Raw genomic sequence first — 15564 nt, forward strand, 5'->3', positions numbered from 1 at the left:
AAGCTGAGAGAATTTACCTCCCACAAACCACCTCTACATTGAATTTTGGAGGGATTGCTATAGATGGAAGTGTTCCTAAGGCTAAATAGCTGTCACCAGGGGAAATAAAACCACAGTGTAAAGAAAGTAGAACAATTAATTAGTAAGCAGATGCAAAATCAAATCAACTACCCCCTTAGTGAAAATAGGGATACACAAAGAGTACAGAACATGATACCTAATATACAAAGAATAGAGGAGGAAGAAAAAGGAGGAAAAAAAAAACCTTTAGGTTTTGTTTCTAACAGCAAACCAAGTGAGTTAAATTAGACTGTTGGATAATACGGAACTACTCTTGAACCTTTGAAAACCACGAATCTGAAGCCTGCAATGGTAATAAGTACATACCTACTGATAATCACCCTAAATGTAAATGGTTTAATGCACCAATTAAAAAACACAGTCACTAAATGGATTAAAAAATAAAAAGACCCGTCTATAGGCTGCCCACAAGAGTCTCACTTCAAACCCAAAGACATATACACAGATTGAAAGTAAAGGAATGGAAAAAAGGTTTTTCACACAACTAATAGGGAGAAAAAAGCAGAGTTGCAGTACTTGTATCAGATAAAATAGACTTCAAAACAAAAAAAGTAACAAGAGACAATGAAGGACATTACATAATGACTAAGAAATCAGTCCAACAAGAGGATATAACTACTATAAATATCTATGCACCCAACACAGGAGCACCTACATATGTCAAAGACATACTAACAGAATTAAAGGGGGAAATAGAATGCAATGCATTCATTTTAGGAGACTTCAACACAACTCTCACCCCAAAGGACAGATCAACCAGACAGAAAATAAGTAAAGAGACAGAGGCACTGAGCAACACATTGGAAGAGATGGACCTAACAGACATCTACAGAACACTCTATCCAAAAGCAACAGGATACACATTATTCTCAAGTGCACATGAAACATTTTCAAGAATACATCATATACTAGGTCACAAAAAGAACCTTGGTAAATTCAAAAAGATTGAAATTGTACCAATCAGCTTTTCAGATCACAAAGGTATGAAACTAGAAATAAATTATACAAAGAAAATGAAAAAGCCCACAAAGACATGGAGGATTAATAACATGCTACTAAATAATCAATGGATCAATGACCAAACAACAACAGAGATCAAGTAATATATAGAGACAAATAACAATAATTCAACAACACAAAAATCTGTGGGATGCAACGAAGGCCGTGCTAAGAGGAAAATATATTGCAATACAGGCCTACCTCAGGAAAGAACAACAATCCCACATGAACAGCCAAACTCACAATTAATGAAACTAGAAAAGGAAGAACAAATGAGGCCCAAAGTCAGTAGAAAAAGGACATAATAAAGACTAAAGCAGAAATAAATAAAATTGAGAAGAATCAAACAATAGAAAGAATCAATGAAAGCAGGAGATGGTTATTCAAGAAAACAAGCAAGATAGATAACCCCTTAGCCAGACTTATCAAGGAAAAAAGAGAGTCTACACACATAAACAGAATCAAAAATGACAATGGAAAAATCACTATGGATACTACAGAAATACAAAGAATTATCAGAGAATGCTAAGAAAAATTATATGCCAACAAACTGATAACCTGGAAGAAATGGACAACTTTCAGAAAAATACAACCTTCCAAAGCTGACCCAAGAAGAAACAGAAAATCTGAACAAATTACCAGCGACGAAACTGAATTGGTAATCAAAACACTACTTAAGAACAAAACACGTGGACCAGATGGCTTCACTGCTCAATTTTTTCAAACATTTAGTGAGGACCTAATACTCATCCTCCTTAAAGTTTTCCAAAAACTAGAAGAGGGAATACTCCCAAACTCTTTCTACAAGGTCAACATCACTCTAATATCAAAACCAGACAAAGACACCACAAAAAAAGAAAATTATAAACCAATATCCCTCATGAATATAGAAGCAAAAATTCTCAACAAAATATTAGCAAATCAAATTCAAAAATACATCAAGAGGATCATACACCATGATCACGTGGGATTAATCTCAGGGATACAAAGATGGTACAACATTCGAAAATCCATCAACATCATCCACCACATCAACAGAAATAAAGACAAAAACCACATGATCATCTCCATAGATGCTGAAAAGGCATTTGTCATAATTCAACATCCATTCATGATAAAAACTCTCAACAAAATGGGTATAGAGGGCAAGTACCTCAACATAATAAAGGCCACATATGACAAACCCACAGCCAACATTATACTTAACAGCAAGTAGCTGAAAGCTTTTCCTTTAAGATTGGGAACAAGACAAGGATGTCCGCTCTCTCCACTTTTATTCCACATAGTTCTGGAGGTCGTAGCCACGGTAATCAGACAACACAAAGGAATAAAAGGCATCCAGATTGGCAAGGAAGAAGTTAAACTGTCCTTGTTTGCAGATGACATGATATTGTACATAAAAAACCCTAAAGAATCCACTCCAAGACTACTAGATCTAATATCTGAATTCAGCAACGTTACAGGATACAAAATTAATACACAGAAATCTGTTGCATTCCTATACACTAATGATGAACTAGCAGAAAGAGAAATCAGGAAAACAATTCCATTCACAATAGCATCAAAAAGAATAAAATACCTAGGAATAAACCTAACCAAGGAAGTGAAAGACCTATACCCTGAAAACTCCAAGACACTCAAGAGAAATTAAAGAGGACACTAACAAATGGAATTCATCCCATGCTCTTGGCTAGGAAGAATTAATATTGTCAAAGCGGCCATCCTGCAAAAAGCAATATACAGATTCAATGCAATCACTATCAAAATACCTACAGCATTCTTCAACTAGAGCAAATAGTCCTAAAATTCATATGAAATGACAAAAGACTCTGAACAGCCAAAGCAATCCTGAGAAGGAAGAATAAAGCAGGGGGAATTATGCTCCCTGACTTCAAGCTCTACTACAAAGCCACAGTAATCAAGACAATTTGGTACTGGCACAAGAACACACCCATAGACCAGTGGAAGAGAACAGAGAGCCCAGATATAAACCCAAGCATATATGGTCAATTAATATATGATAAAGAAGCCATGGACATACAATGGAGAAATGACAGCCTCTTCAACAGCAGGTGTTGGCAGAACTGGACAGCTACATGTAAAGAGAATGAAACTGGATTGCCGTCTAATCACATACACAAAAGTAAACTCAAAATGGATCAAAGACCTGAATGCAAGTCATGAAACCATAAAACTCTTAGAAGAAAACATACGCAAAAATCTCTTGGACATAAACATGAGCAACTTCTCATGAACATATCTCCCTGGGCAAGGGAAACAAAAGCAAAAATGAACAAGTGGGACTATAGCAAACTAAAAAGCTTCTGTTACAGCAAAGGATACCATCAGTAGAACTAAAAGACATCCTACAATATGAGTGAATATATTCATAAATGACATATCCAATAAGTGGTTGACATACAAATTATATAAGGAGCTCACGCACCTCAACAAACAAAAAGCAAATAAGTCAACTAAAAAATAGGCAGAGGAGCTGAACAGACACTTCTCCAAAGAAGAAATTCAAATGGCCAACAGGCACATGAAAAGATGCTCTCTACATCACTAATCGTCAGAGAAATGCAAATTAAAACCACAATGAAGTATCACCTCACACGAGTTAGGATGGCCAACATCCAAAAGACAAACAACAAATGTTGGCGAGAATATGGAGAAAGGGGAACCCTCCTACACTGCTTGTGGGAATGTAAATTAGTTCAACCATTGTGGAAAGCAGTATGGAGGTTCCTCAAAAAACTCAAAATAGAAATACTGTTTGACCCAAAAATCCCACTCCTAGGAATTTACCCTAAGAGTGCAGCAGCCCAGTTTGAAAAAGACAGATACACTCCTATGTTTATTGCAGCACTATTTACAATAGCCAAGAAATGGAAGCAACCTAAGTGTCCATCAGTAGTTTAATGGATAAGGAACAGGTGGTATATATACACAATGGAATATTATTCAGCCACCAGAAGAAAACAAATCCTACCATTTGCAACAACATGGATGGAGCTAGAGGGTATTATGCTCAGTGAAATAAGCCAGGTGGACAAAGACAAGTATCAAATGATTTCACTCATCTGTGGAGTATAAGAACAAAGAAAAAACTGAAGGAACAAAACAGCAGCAGACTCACAGAACCCAAGAATGGACTAACAGTTACCAAAGGGAAAGGGACTGGGGAGGATGCGTGGGAAGGGACGGATAAGGGGGGAAAGGGAGCATTACCATTAACACATGTAATTTAGCGGGGGTTGGGGGGACACGGGAAAGGCAGTACATACAGAGAAGACAATAGTGATTCTATAGCATCTTACTATGCTGATGGACAGTGACTGCAATGGGGTATGTGGGCAGGGGGGACATGACAATAGGGGGAGTCTAGTAACCATAATGTTCAAGTAATTGCACATTAACGAAATCAAAATTTTAAAAAAATTTTTTAATGTGGTTGCTACATTCACCCATATTATTGAGTCCCCCCCATACCCCACTGCAGTCACCGTCCATCAGTGTAGTAAGATGCCACAGAGTCACTACTTATCTTCTCTGTGCTACACTGTCTTCCCCATGAACCCATACATACCATGTGAACTAACCATAATACCCCTCAATCCCCCTCTCCCTCTCCCTACCCACCATCCCCTTTGGTAACCTCTAGTCCCTTCTTGAATAAAAAACAGCAAATTTTTTGCTCCTTCAGTTTTGCTTTGTTGTTATACTCCATAAATGAGGGAAATCATTTGACATTTGTCTTTTTCTGCCTTATTTATTTCACTGAGCATAATACCCTCTAGCTCCATCCATGTTGTTGCAAATGGTAGGATTTGTTTCTTATGGCTGAATAGTATTCCATTGTGTATATGTACCACCTCTTCTTTATCCATCCACCTACTGATGGACACTTAGGTTGCTTCCATATGTTGGCTACTGTAAATAGGTATGCACCTCAATTTAAAAAATAAAATTCAAAAGCTAAAAAAAACCTAAGAATACATTTTGCAGAAGTCATGCAAAAAAAATACCTAGTTACATACTGAATCAAGAAAACGTTAAACACAACCTTCAGAGTGATTACTCAGGAGCCAGAGGAGGGATGTGGCCAGGGAGGGGCATTTTGGAACTTCAAAGAATATTGGGTAATATTCTGTTTCTTAAACTATAATGTAGTACCACAAATGCTTGTTATTTTTTAGACTAAACTATATATTGTGTGTAAAAATACACACAGAAGAAAGGAACATGAAATTTCACAATTTAAAGAACTTAAAAAGGAATCTCTTACTACTTCAAATATCCCAGATTCTTCCAATCCTTAAATATGGACTTTGAAAATGTTGGTGGCTAAATGTCTCCTCTTCTGCTCCCAAGGCCTATTCAACTTTGTGTTATCGTGTCCTACCTTAATTCTTTTACAGATGCCTTTCATTATCATTAAACTGTGATTTGTTAATTAGTTCTTTAAGCAATGTTTTTTTCCTTTCTTTCTTTCTTTTTACTATTTGTTTCCTATCTAGACTGTAAGCTCCATAAGGCAGACATGTTTCTTTCGGGCTTCCCACCCTGCCCAGAACCTGCCAGAAGCTTTCTTTGTACAAAGTGGATATTCAGATGTTTATTCATTTCGTACCCAATTCTAGATTTACATCTGGCTATCTACTTCCCAGTCTCAGGTTATGTCCCTTAACAAGTTAATATGAAACACTAATTAAGAACCATGCAACCCAAATAACACTCAAGTTCCAATATTTTCTTCCCTCTGAAACAAGTATTTTCCTTAGTATATTAAGTCTTAAGTCCAGGGGCTTTATGGGACTGCACCTTCGTTTTTCTGTGCTCTACTTTCAATTTCAGTGAAACAATACAAACTAGCAATTAAATCAAATACATAAAAGTAATTCAGTTTATCTCTATTCAAAGAAATCTCTCCTGAACTACTCCTTTCATAGCCTATTTTCTAGAAAGAACCCACACACTGCCTTCCTAATCTCCCATCCACCCCCTCAATCCGAGGCCTTCATGACAACAATGAAACTTCTTTCATGGCCACTTACTGAGCAGCTTCTAAGCTCTATCTTCCCATTCTCTCAGTTGAACCAGTTGAGCCAAAACATTTTGCAGAAGTGTTAAAAGAAAAAAAAAAACCTAGTTACATACTAAAATATTTGATAACTTGTAAACTAGAACTTGTTTCAAAATAACAAAGGAGGGGAGAAAAGAGAAAGGGAGTGACAGCACAGATAAAACACATAGATTGTCCACAAGGGGATACTGTTCAAACTAGGTGATGGGAACATGGAGCATTTAATATTAAAAATCTATTTTTATGTATGTTTAAAACTCCGTAATAAAAAGTTTTCAGAAACACTTATTTACTACTTGATCATAAATGTATTACACTAAAAGTATATCTGAAGTAAAATCATAAAATCTTGAAATTAGCAGGAATGTTACCAATGAAAGAACTCCTGTAACATCCCATGCAAGACATCCAGCCTCTACTTTAGACAATGCACAGCACGTAACAAAAACTCCCGGACAGAGATACAAGTGAGAATAGGAGCTATGCATTGAACTTAAGGAATGTGTACATGGGAAATACACAAGAGAATGTCTCTAGTGCAGTGAAAGCAAACAGATTAGCTGAGACAAGACAGACCACTAAGGACTTCACAAAGAAGGACTGGTGGGCTTTTAGACCAGAAAATAGGAAAGGAAGGAAGTGGGGAAAGGGAGAAGAGGAAAGCAATTCAGGTAGCAAGAATGGCTTGAGTAGCTACAGGCAAGGATAAAATTCAGCCATATTCAGAAGAGAAAAAATTAAGTGTTGACAGGTAAAACAGACCAAGGATATGGAAAGGCCTTGAATGCAAAGTTATGAAATTTGAACAAAATTCAGCAGAGATGCCCTTAGTTTTACAGCAAAAAAAAAAAGTAAGAACCAATTAACATTGGGAAAAAAACTAACCTCATCATTGCAGTAATCCACATTAGAAAATGAGCCTCAAAAGAACTGCTCAATGGACACCCACCCTGTGGTAAAGTGGTTTGAACAGTCACCAACTTTTGTTCTGTTTTTAATGCAAAGCTAAAATCTGATTGTTCATTTATTCAACAAACATTTGAGAGCTGGTATGTACGTGCTGGGCACTGTTCTAGGCATGGCAACTGTTTTTCTTAATAAGTCCTAGTTCTGTACTGCAGAGCAGTGGTTCTCAACTTCAATAGAGGAGGACAATTGTGACCCTCCCTCCGCCAGGATAACTGGCCATGTCTGAAGCCATCTAGTGAGTAGAGTCCAGGGATGCTGATAAACATCCCTCGATGCCCAACGCAGCCCCCCACAACAAGGAATTAGTCAGCCCAAAATGTCAGCAGTGCCTAGGATGAGAAGCCCTGCTCTAGAGCAGCACAGTCTCCATCTCTTCCTAAGTAACCGTTGGAACACGTTACTTCTGTTTTCTCCCATTTCTCTTCTGAAATAGAGGCCTTAGAAATGCATAACACCATTTTAATAATCAGGCAAGTAGAGCCACACATACCATGAATCTTGAGATTTGGCTTTAAAAATTCTTATAAGCTATGCTTATTTTACAAAATTTTAAGAAATAATACTGTCTTCCTCTCTTGACATCCGCTCTCAAAAACAGGCTAACAGCTTTAAGTAATGTTCGATTTATCCCTTTTCCTTTTGTGCCCCCAAAGCAGATTTTGCCATTTCTTTCCATGTAACACCTCACATCCCAAAGTATTCCCTTCCATTCCCAGTGCCATCATCTGAAGTATTTTACTCAGTATTTTCTCTGGAGTTCGTGGCATGTCTGTGTCTCCCTCCCTCCGGAGCTATCTTACTCAACAACACTGCATTTCTCACCTGCTCAAAATCCCTTTAGGTTACCTACAAAATAACAAATAAAAACCCAATTCCTGAAGCTTAGCATTCAAGGCCTTCTTTCAACAACCGGCCATAATCCACCTTTCCAATTCCTTTTCCCACTGTTCCGCTCAGGAAAATCCTTTTTTAGCAAAATGAGTTCTTCTGTTGCATATAAACAACCTTTTCAGATCAAAGAAATCAAAAGCCACTTAGGCTTCATTCAGATAAAAGATATGCCTTCAACTCAGAATAGTAGTAAGGGTTAGTTCAAAGAAAATCCTGATAGCCCACAGCTTTTTTTATGAGATACCACCTTGCCTCCCTGTCCTTATTTAGAACATCCCCTACTTGCCTTTCTACCTTTCTGAACTCATCTTACTCTTCAAATATCCCATCTTTTCAAACAATTCTCACAACACCATAACACAGTCTTCTTTCCTGCCCTACCACCTGTCCCATCCCACCCCACCCCATACCTGTGGCCCACAGGACATCTTGACAATGAATATGTCATTTCATTTTTACTAGTTCTCTTTTATATTCAGACAGCTAAAATTATGATTGATTGGTTTGTCAGCTGAATGCCAGGCAAGCCAGATATTTGCATTCCCAAACCAATCTTCAATGATCTTTTAAAGTTTTAAGAATAGGTAAACAGGTATACCCATATTATTACTGGTAAGAGTATAAATTGATGTAAGAGTATAAATTATGCTATAGTAATATTTGTCAATATCTAAAGTCTGCCAAATCTATATACCCTTTGGCCTAGGAATTCCACCTGGGGATTTATGAGTAAATACTAAAGTGTACAAAGGTTTAGTTGTAAGAATATTCATCTGCACATTGTTTCTGACTCTCAAAGATTAAAGAAAAAAAAAAAACTTCCATGTCCAACAAGAAAAGACTATTCAACTGAATCATTTAAGTAATGTAATACACTGCAGATACTAAAATCCTATGTACTCTGCTTATTGACATGGAAGTCTTTTTATGACCATCCTCCTAACGGAAAAAAAAATCTAAATAATATGATTCCATATCCTTATTTTATATATTTTTATATATTGTACTTTCTACTTTGTCTAAATGTTTTTACACATGTACATATAATTTGTGTGTGTATGTGTATAAAATACATATACCATTAAGTGTTTGTAAACATTAAGATGGTGGCCACTGCCCCAGAAACCCTAGGAAACACTAATATAAAAGAAGGGGGAATAGAGAGAGAAGAATTAAAGATGACGGTGTGAGAGGTGAGACAGAGACTTCTGCCTAAAACAGCATATAATAACGAAAATTAAATTAATACAACTAATCCTGAAAAGAGCAACAGTAAAGAGGACTGTGCCAAACTGCATACACCTGGACAAAGGAATAAACCTCATGGAACAGGGTAACATACCAAAGCCATGGCCCAGCAGGACTTAAGCCCTTCCCCTACCACAGCTCACCTCTGGGAGGAAGAGAAACGGAGCAGGGAGGGAGTGGAGGCCTGGGACTGCTGAATACCTAACTCCGGAGATCTGCTCTGGGAGTCATGGTATCTCATGATTAGGAGGTTGTAAAGTTAAACCAGGCAGAATATTTGGACAAACTGAGATTCCAGCTGCTTGTGGAAAGCAGGGATCCAAACCCTGCTGCTCTGGGACAAAAGAAAGGCAGGCAATCTGAGAGACTTCCTAACAGCAGAGGGCTGATAAAGGGGTAAGGATTGCATAGAGCTTACCCCTTTATGCTCATCTTTACTGCTCAGGAAAAAGGACAGGTAGACAAATTGTATGGGTGCACTCTGCCCAGCAGGTTGGGAGCTTTCAGCATCTCCAGGTGCTCCAGCTCCCTGGCTGGCTACACAGCTCCAAGGTACCCCTCCATGATACTCAGCCTACTGCGCCTTTCTCCAAGCCAGTCCCACCTGGCTTGCAAACTGGCAAACCCATCCATGGTGTTAGGCCAGCCAGAGGGAAGCCCCATCTACAGCAACAACAAATGCAAAGCACAGAGGCTTATACCTGTGTGCTCGGCCCACTAGATCTGAAGGGGAGACAGGCATAGCAGCCAGGAAGCAGGAAACTGCTCTTTCCTCCACACAGGCACCAATAATGCTCCCCTACGACCTCTGACATTGCTTCAGGGACTGAGCAGCTCTACAGAGTAGAACTTCTGGGCACTAGAGGGCGCCATATATCAAATATGAAACACCAAAGGAACCTGGGTAAAATTATGAATACAACACCTGAGAAAGATTCAAATGAAATCAACCTCATGAATCTTCCTGAAAGGGATTTCTAAACAAAAATCATTAACATGCTCATGGAGGTACAGAAAAATATTCAAGAACTCACGAATGAATTCCGGTCAGAGATACAACCATTGAAGAGCACAATGGAGGGTATTAAAAGCAGATGAGATATGGTGGAGGAGCCGATGAATGAAATAGAAACCAGAGAAGAGGAATACAAAGAAGATGTGGCACAGAGAGAAAAAAGGATCTCTAAGAATGAAAGAATATTCAGAGAACTGTGTGACCAATCCAAATGGAACAGTATTTGCATTATAGGGGTACCAGAAGAAGAAGAGAGAAAAAGGGATAGAAAGTGTCTTTGAGGAGGTAACTGCTGAAAACATCCCCAGTTGGGGGAAGAAGACAGTCTCTGAGGCCATGGAGGTGCACAGATCTCCCAACACAAGGGACCCAAGGAAGACAACACCAAGACATATAGTAATTAAAATGGCAAAGATCAAGGATAAAGGCAGACTATTAAAAGCAGCCAGAGAGACAAATAAGATCACATATAAAGGAAAACCCTTCAGGCTATCATCAGACTTCCCAGCAGAAACCTTACAGGCCAGACAGGAGTGGCATGATGTATTTAATGCAATGAAACAGAAGGGCCTTGAACCAAGAATACATTATCTGGCAAGATTATCATTTAAATTTGAAGGAGGGATTAAACAATTTCCACATAAGCAAAAGCTGAGAGAATTTAACTTGCACAAACCATCTCTACAGTGTATTTTGGAGGGACTGCTATAGATGGAAGTGTTCCAAAGGTTTAATAGCTGTCACCAGAGGTAATAAAACCACAGTAAAGAAAGTAGAACAGTTAATTACTAAGCAAATGCAAAATTAAATCAACTATCCCCAAAGTCAATCAAGGGATAAACAAAGAGTACAGAATATGATACCTAATATATAAAGTATGCTGGAGTAAGAAAAAGGAGGAGAAAAAAAGAACCTTTAGACTGTGTACTCGCATATTAACTGACTTAAGTAAGACTCTTAGATAGTAAGAAAGTTAACCTTGAACCTTTGGTAACCACAAATATAAAGCCTGCAATGGCAATAAGTACATACCTATCGATAATCACCCTAAATGTAAAAGGACTGAATGCACCAATCAAAAGACACAGAGTCACTGAATGGATAAAAATCAAGACCCATCTATATGCTGCCTACAAGATACTCACTTTAAACCCAAACACATACACAGACTAAAATTGAAGGGATGGAAAAATATATTTCATGCAAATAATAGGGAGAAAAAAGCAGGAGTTGTAGAACTTGTATTAGACAAAATAGACTTCAAAACAAAAAAAGTCACAGGAGACAAAGAAGGACATTACACAATGATTACGGGGTCAATCCAACAAGAAAATATAACCATTATAAATACCTAGGCTCCCAACACAGGAGCACCTACATATCTGAAACAAATACTAACAGATATAATGGGAAATAGAATGAAATGCATTCATTCTAGGAGACTTCAACACTCCACTCAATCCAAATGACAGATTAACGAGACAGAAAATAAGTAAGGAGACAGAGGCACTGAACACCACATTGGAACAGATGGACCTACCGACATCTACAGAACTCTACACCCAAAAGCAGCAGAATACACATTCTTCTCAAGTGCACATGGAACATTCTCAAGAATAGACCATATACCAGACCACAAAAAGAGCCTCAGTAAATTCAGAAAGACTGAAATTGTACCAACCAGTTTCTTGGACCACAATGGTATGAAACTAGAAATAAATTATGCAAAGAAAATGAAAAATCCCACAAACACATGGAAGCTTCACAACATGCTCCTAAATAACCAATGGATCAATGACCAAATAAAAACAGAGATCAAGCAATATATGGAGACAAATGACAACAATAATTCAACAACACAAAAATCTGTGGGATACAGCAAAGGCCATGCTCAGAGGAAGGTATATTGCAATACAGGCCTACCTCAGGAAAGAACAATCCCACCATATGAACCTTCTAAACTCACAATTAATAAACTAGAAAAAGAACAAATGAGGCCCAAAGTCAGTAAAAGGAGGGACATAATAAAGATTAGAGCATAAATAAGTAAAATTGAGAAGAATAAAACAATCGAAAGAATCAATGAAAGCAAGAGCTGGTTCTCTGAGAAAATAAACAAAATAGATAAACCCCTAGCCAGACTTATCAAGAAAAAAAGAGAGTCTACACACATAAACAGAATCAAAAATGAGAAAGGAAAAATCACTACGGACACAACAGAAATACAAAGAATTACCAGAGAATACTATGAAAAATTATATACCAACAAACAAACTGGATAACCTAGAAGAAATGGACAACTTTCTAGAAAAATACAACCTTCCAAGGCTGAGCCAGGAAGAAACAGAAAATCTGAACAGACCAACTATGGGCAATGAAATTGAATTGGTAATCAAAAAACTACCTAAGAACAAAACCCCTCGATCAGATGGCTTCACTGCTGAATTTTATCAAGCATTTAGTGAAGACCTAATACCCATTCTCCTTAAAGTTTTCCAAAGAGTAAAAGAAGAGGGAAAACTTCCGAACTCATCTATGAGACCAGCATCACTCTAATACCAAAATGAGGCAAAGACACCACAAAAAAAGAAAATCACAGACCAATATCCCTCATGAACATTGATGCAAAAATATCAACAAAATATTAGGAGATCAAATTTAAAAATGTATTAAAAAGATCATCCATCATGATCAAGTAGGATTTATTCCAGGAATACAAGGACGGTATAATATTAGAAAATCTATGAACACCCACCACATCAACAAAAAGGACAAAAACCACATGATCATCTCCATAGATGCTGAAAAGGCATTCGACATAATTCAACATCCATTCATGATAAAAACTCTCAACAAAATGGCTAGAGAGGGCAAGTACCTCAACATAATAGAGGCCATATATGACAAACCCACAGCCAACATAATACTTAACAATGAGAAGCTGAAAGCTTTTCCTTTAAGATCGGGAACAAGACAAGGATGCCCACTCTCCTCACTTCTATTCAACATAGTTCTGGAGGTCCTAGCCATGGCAATCAGACAACACAAAGAAATAAAAGGTATCCAGATTGGTAAGGAAGAAGTCAAACTGTCCCTGTTTGCAGATGACATGATACTGTACATAAAAAAACCCTAAAGAATCCACTCTAAAACTACTAGATCTAATATCTGCATTCAGCAAAGTTGCGGGGTACAAAATTAATACACAGAAATCTGTTGCATTCCAATACACTAACGATGAACTAACAGAGAAATCAGGAAACAATTCCATTCACAATTGCATCAAAAAGAATAAAATACCTAGGAATAAACCTAACCAAGGAAGTGAAAGATCTATATCCTGAAAACTACAAGACACTCTTAAGAGAAATTAAAGAAGACAGCAACAAATGGAAACATATCCCGTGTTCATGTATAGGAAGAATTAATATTGTCAAAGTGGCCATCCTGCATAAAGCAATCTACAGATTCAATGCAATCACTATCAAAATACCAACAGCATTCTTCAATGAACTAGAGCAAATCGTTCTAAAATTCATATGGAACCACAAAAGACCCTGAATAGCCAAAGCAATCCTGAGAAGGAAGAATAAAGCAGGGGGGATTATGCTCCCCGACTTGAAGCTCTACTACAAAGTCACAGTAATCAAGACAATTTGGTACTGGCATAAGAACAGACCCATAGACCAATGGAACAGACTAGAGAGCCCCGATAGAAACCCAACTATATATGGTCAATTAATATACAATAAAGGAGTCACAGACATACAATGGGGAAATGACAGCCTCTTCAACAACTGGTGTTGGCAAAACCAGACAACTACATGTAAGAAAATGAAACTGGATTATTGTTTAACTGCATACACAAAAGTAAACTCAAAATGGATCAAAGACCTGAATGTAAGTTATGAAACCATAAAACTCTCAGAAGACAACATAGGCAAAAATCTCCTGAATATAAGCATGAGCAACTTCTTCCTGAACCCATCTCCTCGAACAAGGAAACAAAAGCAAAAATGAACACATAGGACTACATTAAACTAAAAAGTTTCTGTACAGCAAAGGACACCATGAATAGAACAAAAAGGCATCCTACAGTATGGGAGAATATATTTGTAAATGACATATCCAACAAAGGGTTAACATCCAAAATATATAAAGAACTCACACACCTCAACACCCAAAAAGCAAATAACCCGATTAAAAAATGGGCAGACGATATAAAGAGACAGTTCTCCAAGGAAGAATTTCAGATGGTCAACAGGCACATGAAAAGATACTCCACATCACTAATCATCAGGGAAATGCAAATTAAAACCACAATGAGATATCACCTCACACCAGTAAGGATGGCCAGCATCGAAAAGACTAAGAAAAACAAATGCTGGCGAGGATGCGGAGAAAGGGGAACCCTCCTACACTGCTGGTGGGAATGTAAACTAGTTCAACCATTGTGGAAAGCAATAAGGAGGTTCCTCAAAAAACTAAAAACAGAAATACGATTTATCCTGGGAATCCCACTCCTTGGAATTTCCCCAAACAATACAACTTTTCAGACTCAAAAAGACAGATGCACCCCTATGTTTATATAGCACTTTTTACAATAGCCAAGATATGGAAGCAACCTAAGTGTCCATCAGTAGATGAATGGATAAAGATGTGGTACATACACACAATGGAATACTATTCAGCCCTAAGAAAGAAATACATCCTACCATTTGCAACAACATGGATGGAGCTGGAGGATATTATGCTCAGTAAAATGAGCCAGGTGGACAAAGACAAGTGCCAAATGTTTTCCCTCATTTATGGAGTATACAAATGAGGCATAACTGAAGGACCAAAATAGCAGCAGACTCAGAGACTCCAAGAAGGGACTAGTGGTTACCAAAGAGGAGGGGTGTGGGAGGGTGGGTGGGGAGGGAGGGAGACGGGGACTGAGGTGTATGATGTTTAGTACACATGGTGTGGGGGATCACGGGGAGAACAGTGTAGCACAGAGAAGGGACATAGTGGATCTGTAGCATCTTGCTGCACTGATGGACAGTGACTGCACTGGGGTATGGGTGGAGACTTGATAATATGGGTAAATGTAGTAACCACATTGTTTTTTCATGTGAAACCTTCATAAGAGTGTATATCAATAATACCTTAATAAACATTTTTTTTAAAACGGTAAGGGGGAATACGGGAGACCAGGAAACCCTGGCAGGTCAGCGATTACATGACACGTGCTATGGGGACAGGCTTCAGTGCACTGGGCACAAAGCATGAA

The 15564-nt window shown here is 37.9% G+C and overlaps 1 protein-coding gene and 1 long non-coding RNA gene across 23 annotated transcripts in view; one reads left to right on the forward strand and one right to left on the reverse strand.

Moving 5' to 3' along the window:
* KMT2C (lysine methyltransferase 2C) overlaps positions 1–15564 on the reverse strand; it is a 295862-nt gene that overhangs the window by 217205 nt on the left and 63093 nt on the right. The gene's annotated exons all lie outside the window — the stretch shown is intronic.
* Positions 12289–15564, forward strand: part of LOC130684328 (uncharacterized) — a 60172-nt gene continuing 56896 nt past the window's right edge. The window contains exon 1 of the long non-coding RNA XR_008998585.1: positions 12289–15384. This is a non-coding gene — a long non-coding RNA (uncharacterized LOC130684328). The remainder of the gene's footprint in view (positions 15385–15564) is intronic.

Source organism: Manis pentadactyla, chromosome 7, assembly GCF_030020395.1.
Source record: "Manis pentadactyla isolate mManPen7 chromosome 7, mManPen7.hap1, whole genome shotgun sequence".
Classification (NCBI taxonomy): Eukaryota; Metazoa; Chordata; class Mammalia; order Pholidota; family Manidae; genus Manis; species Manis pentadactyla.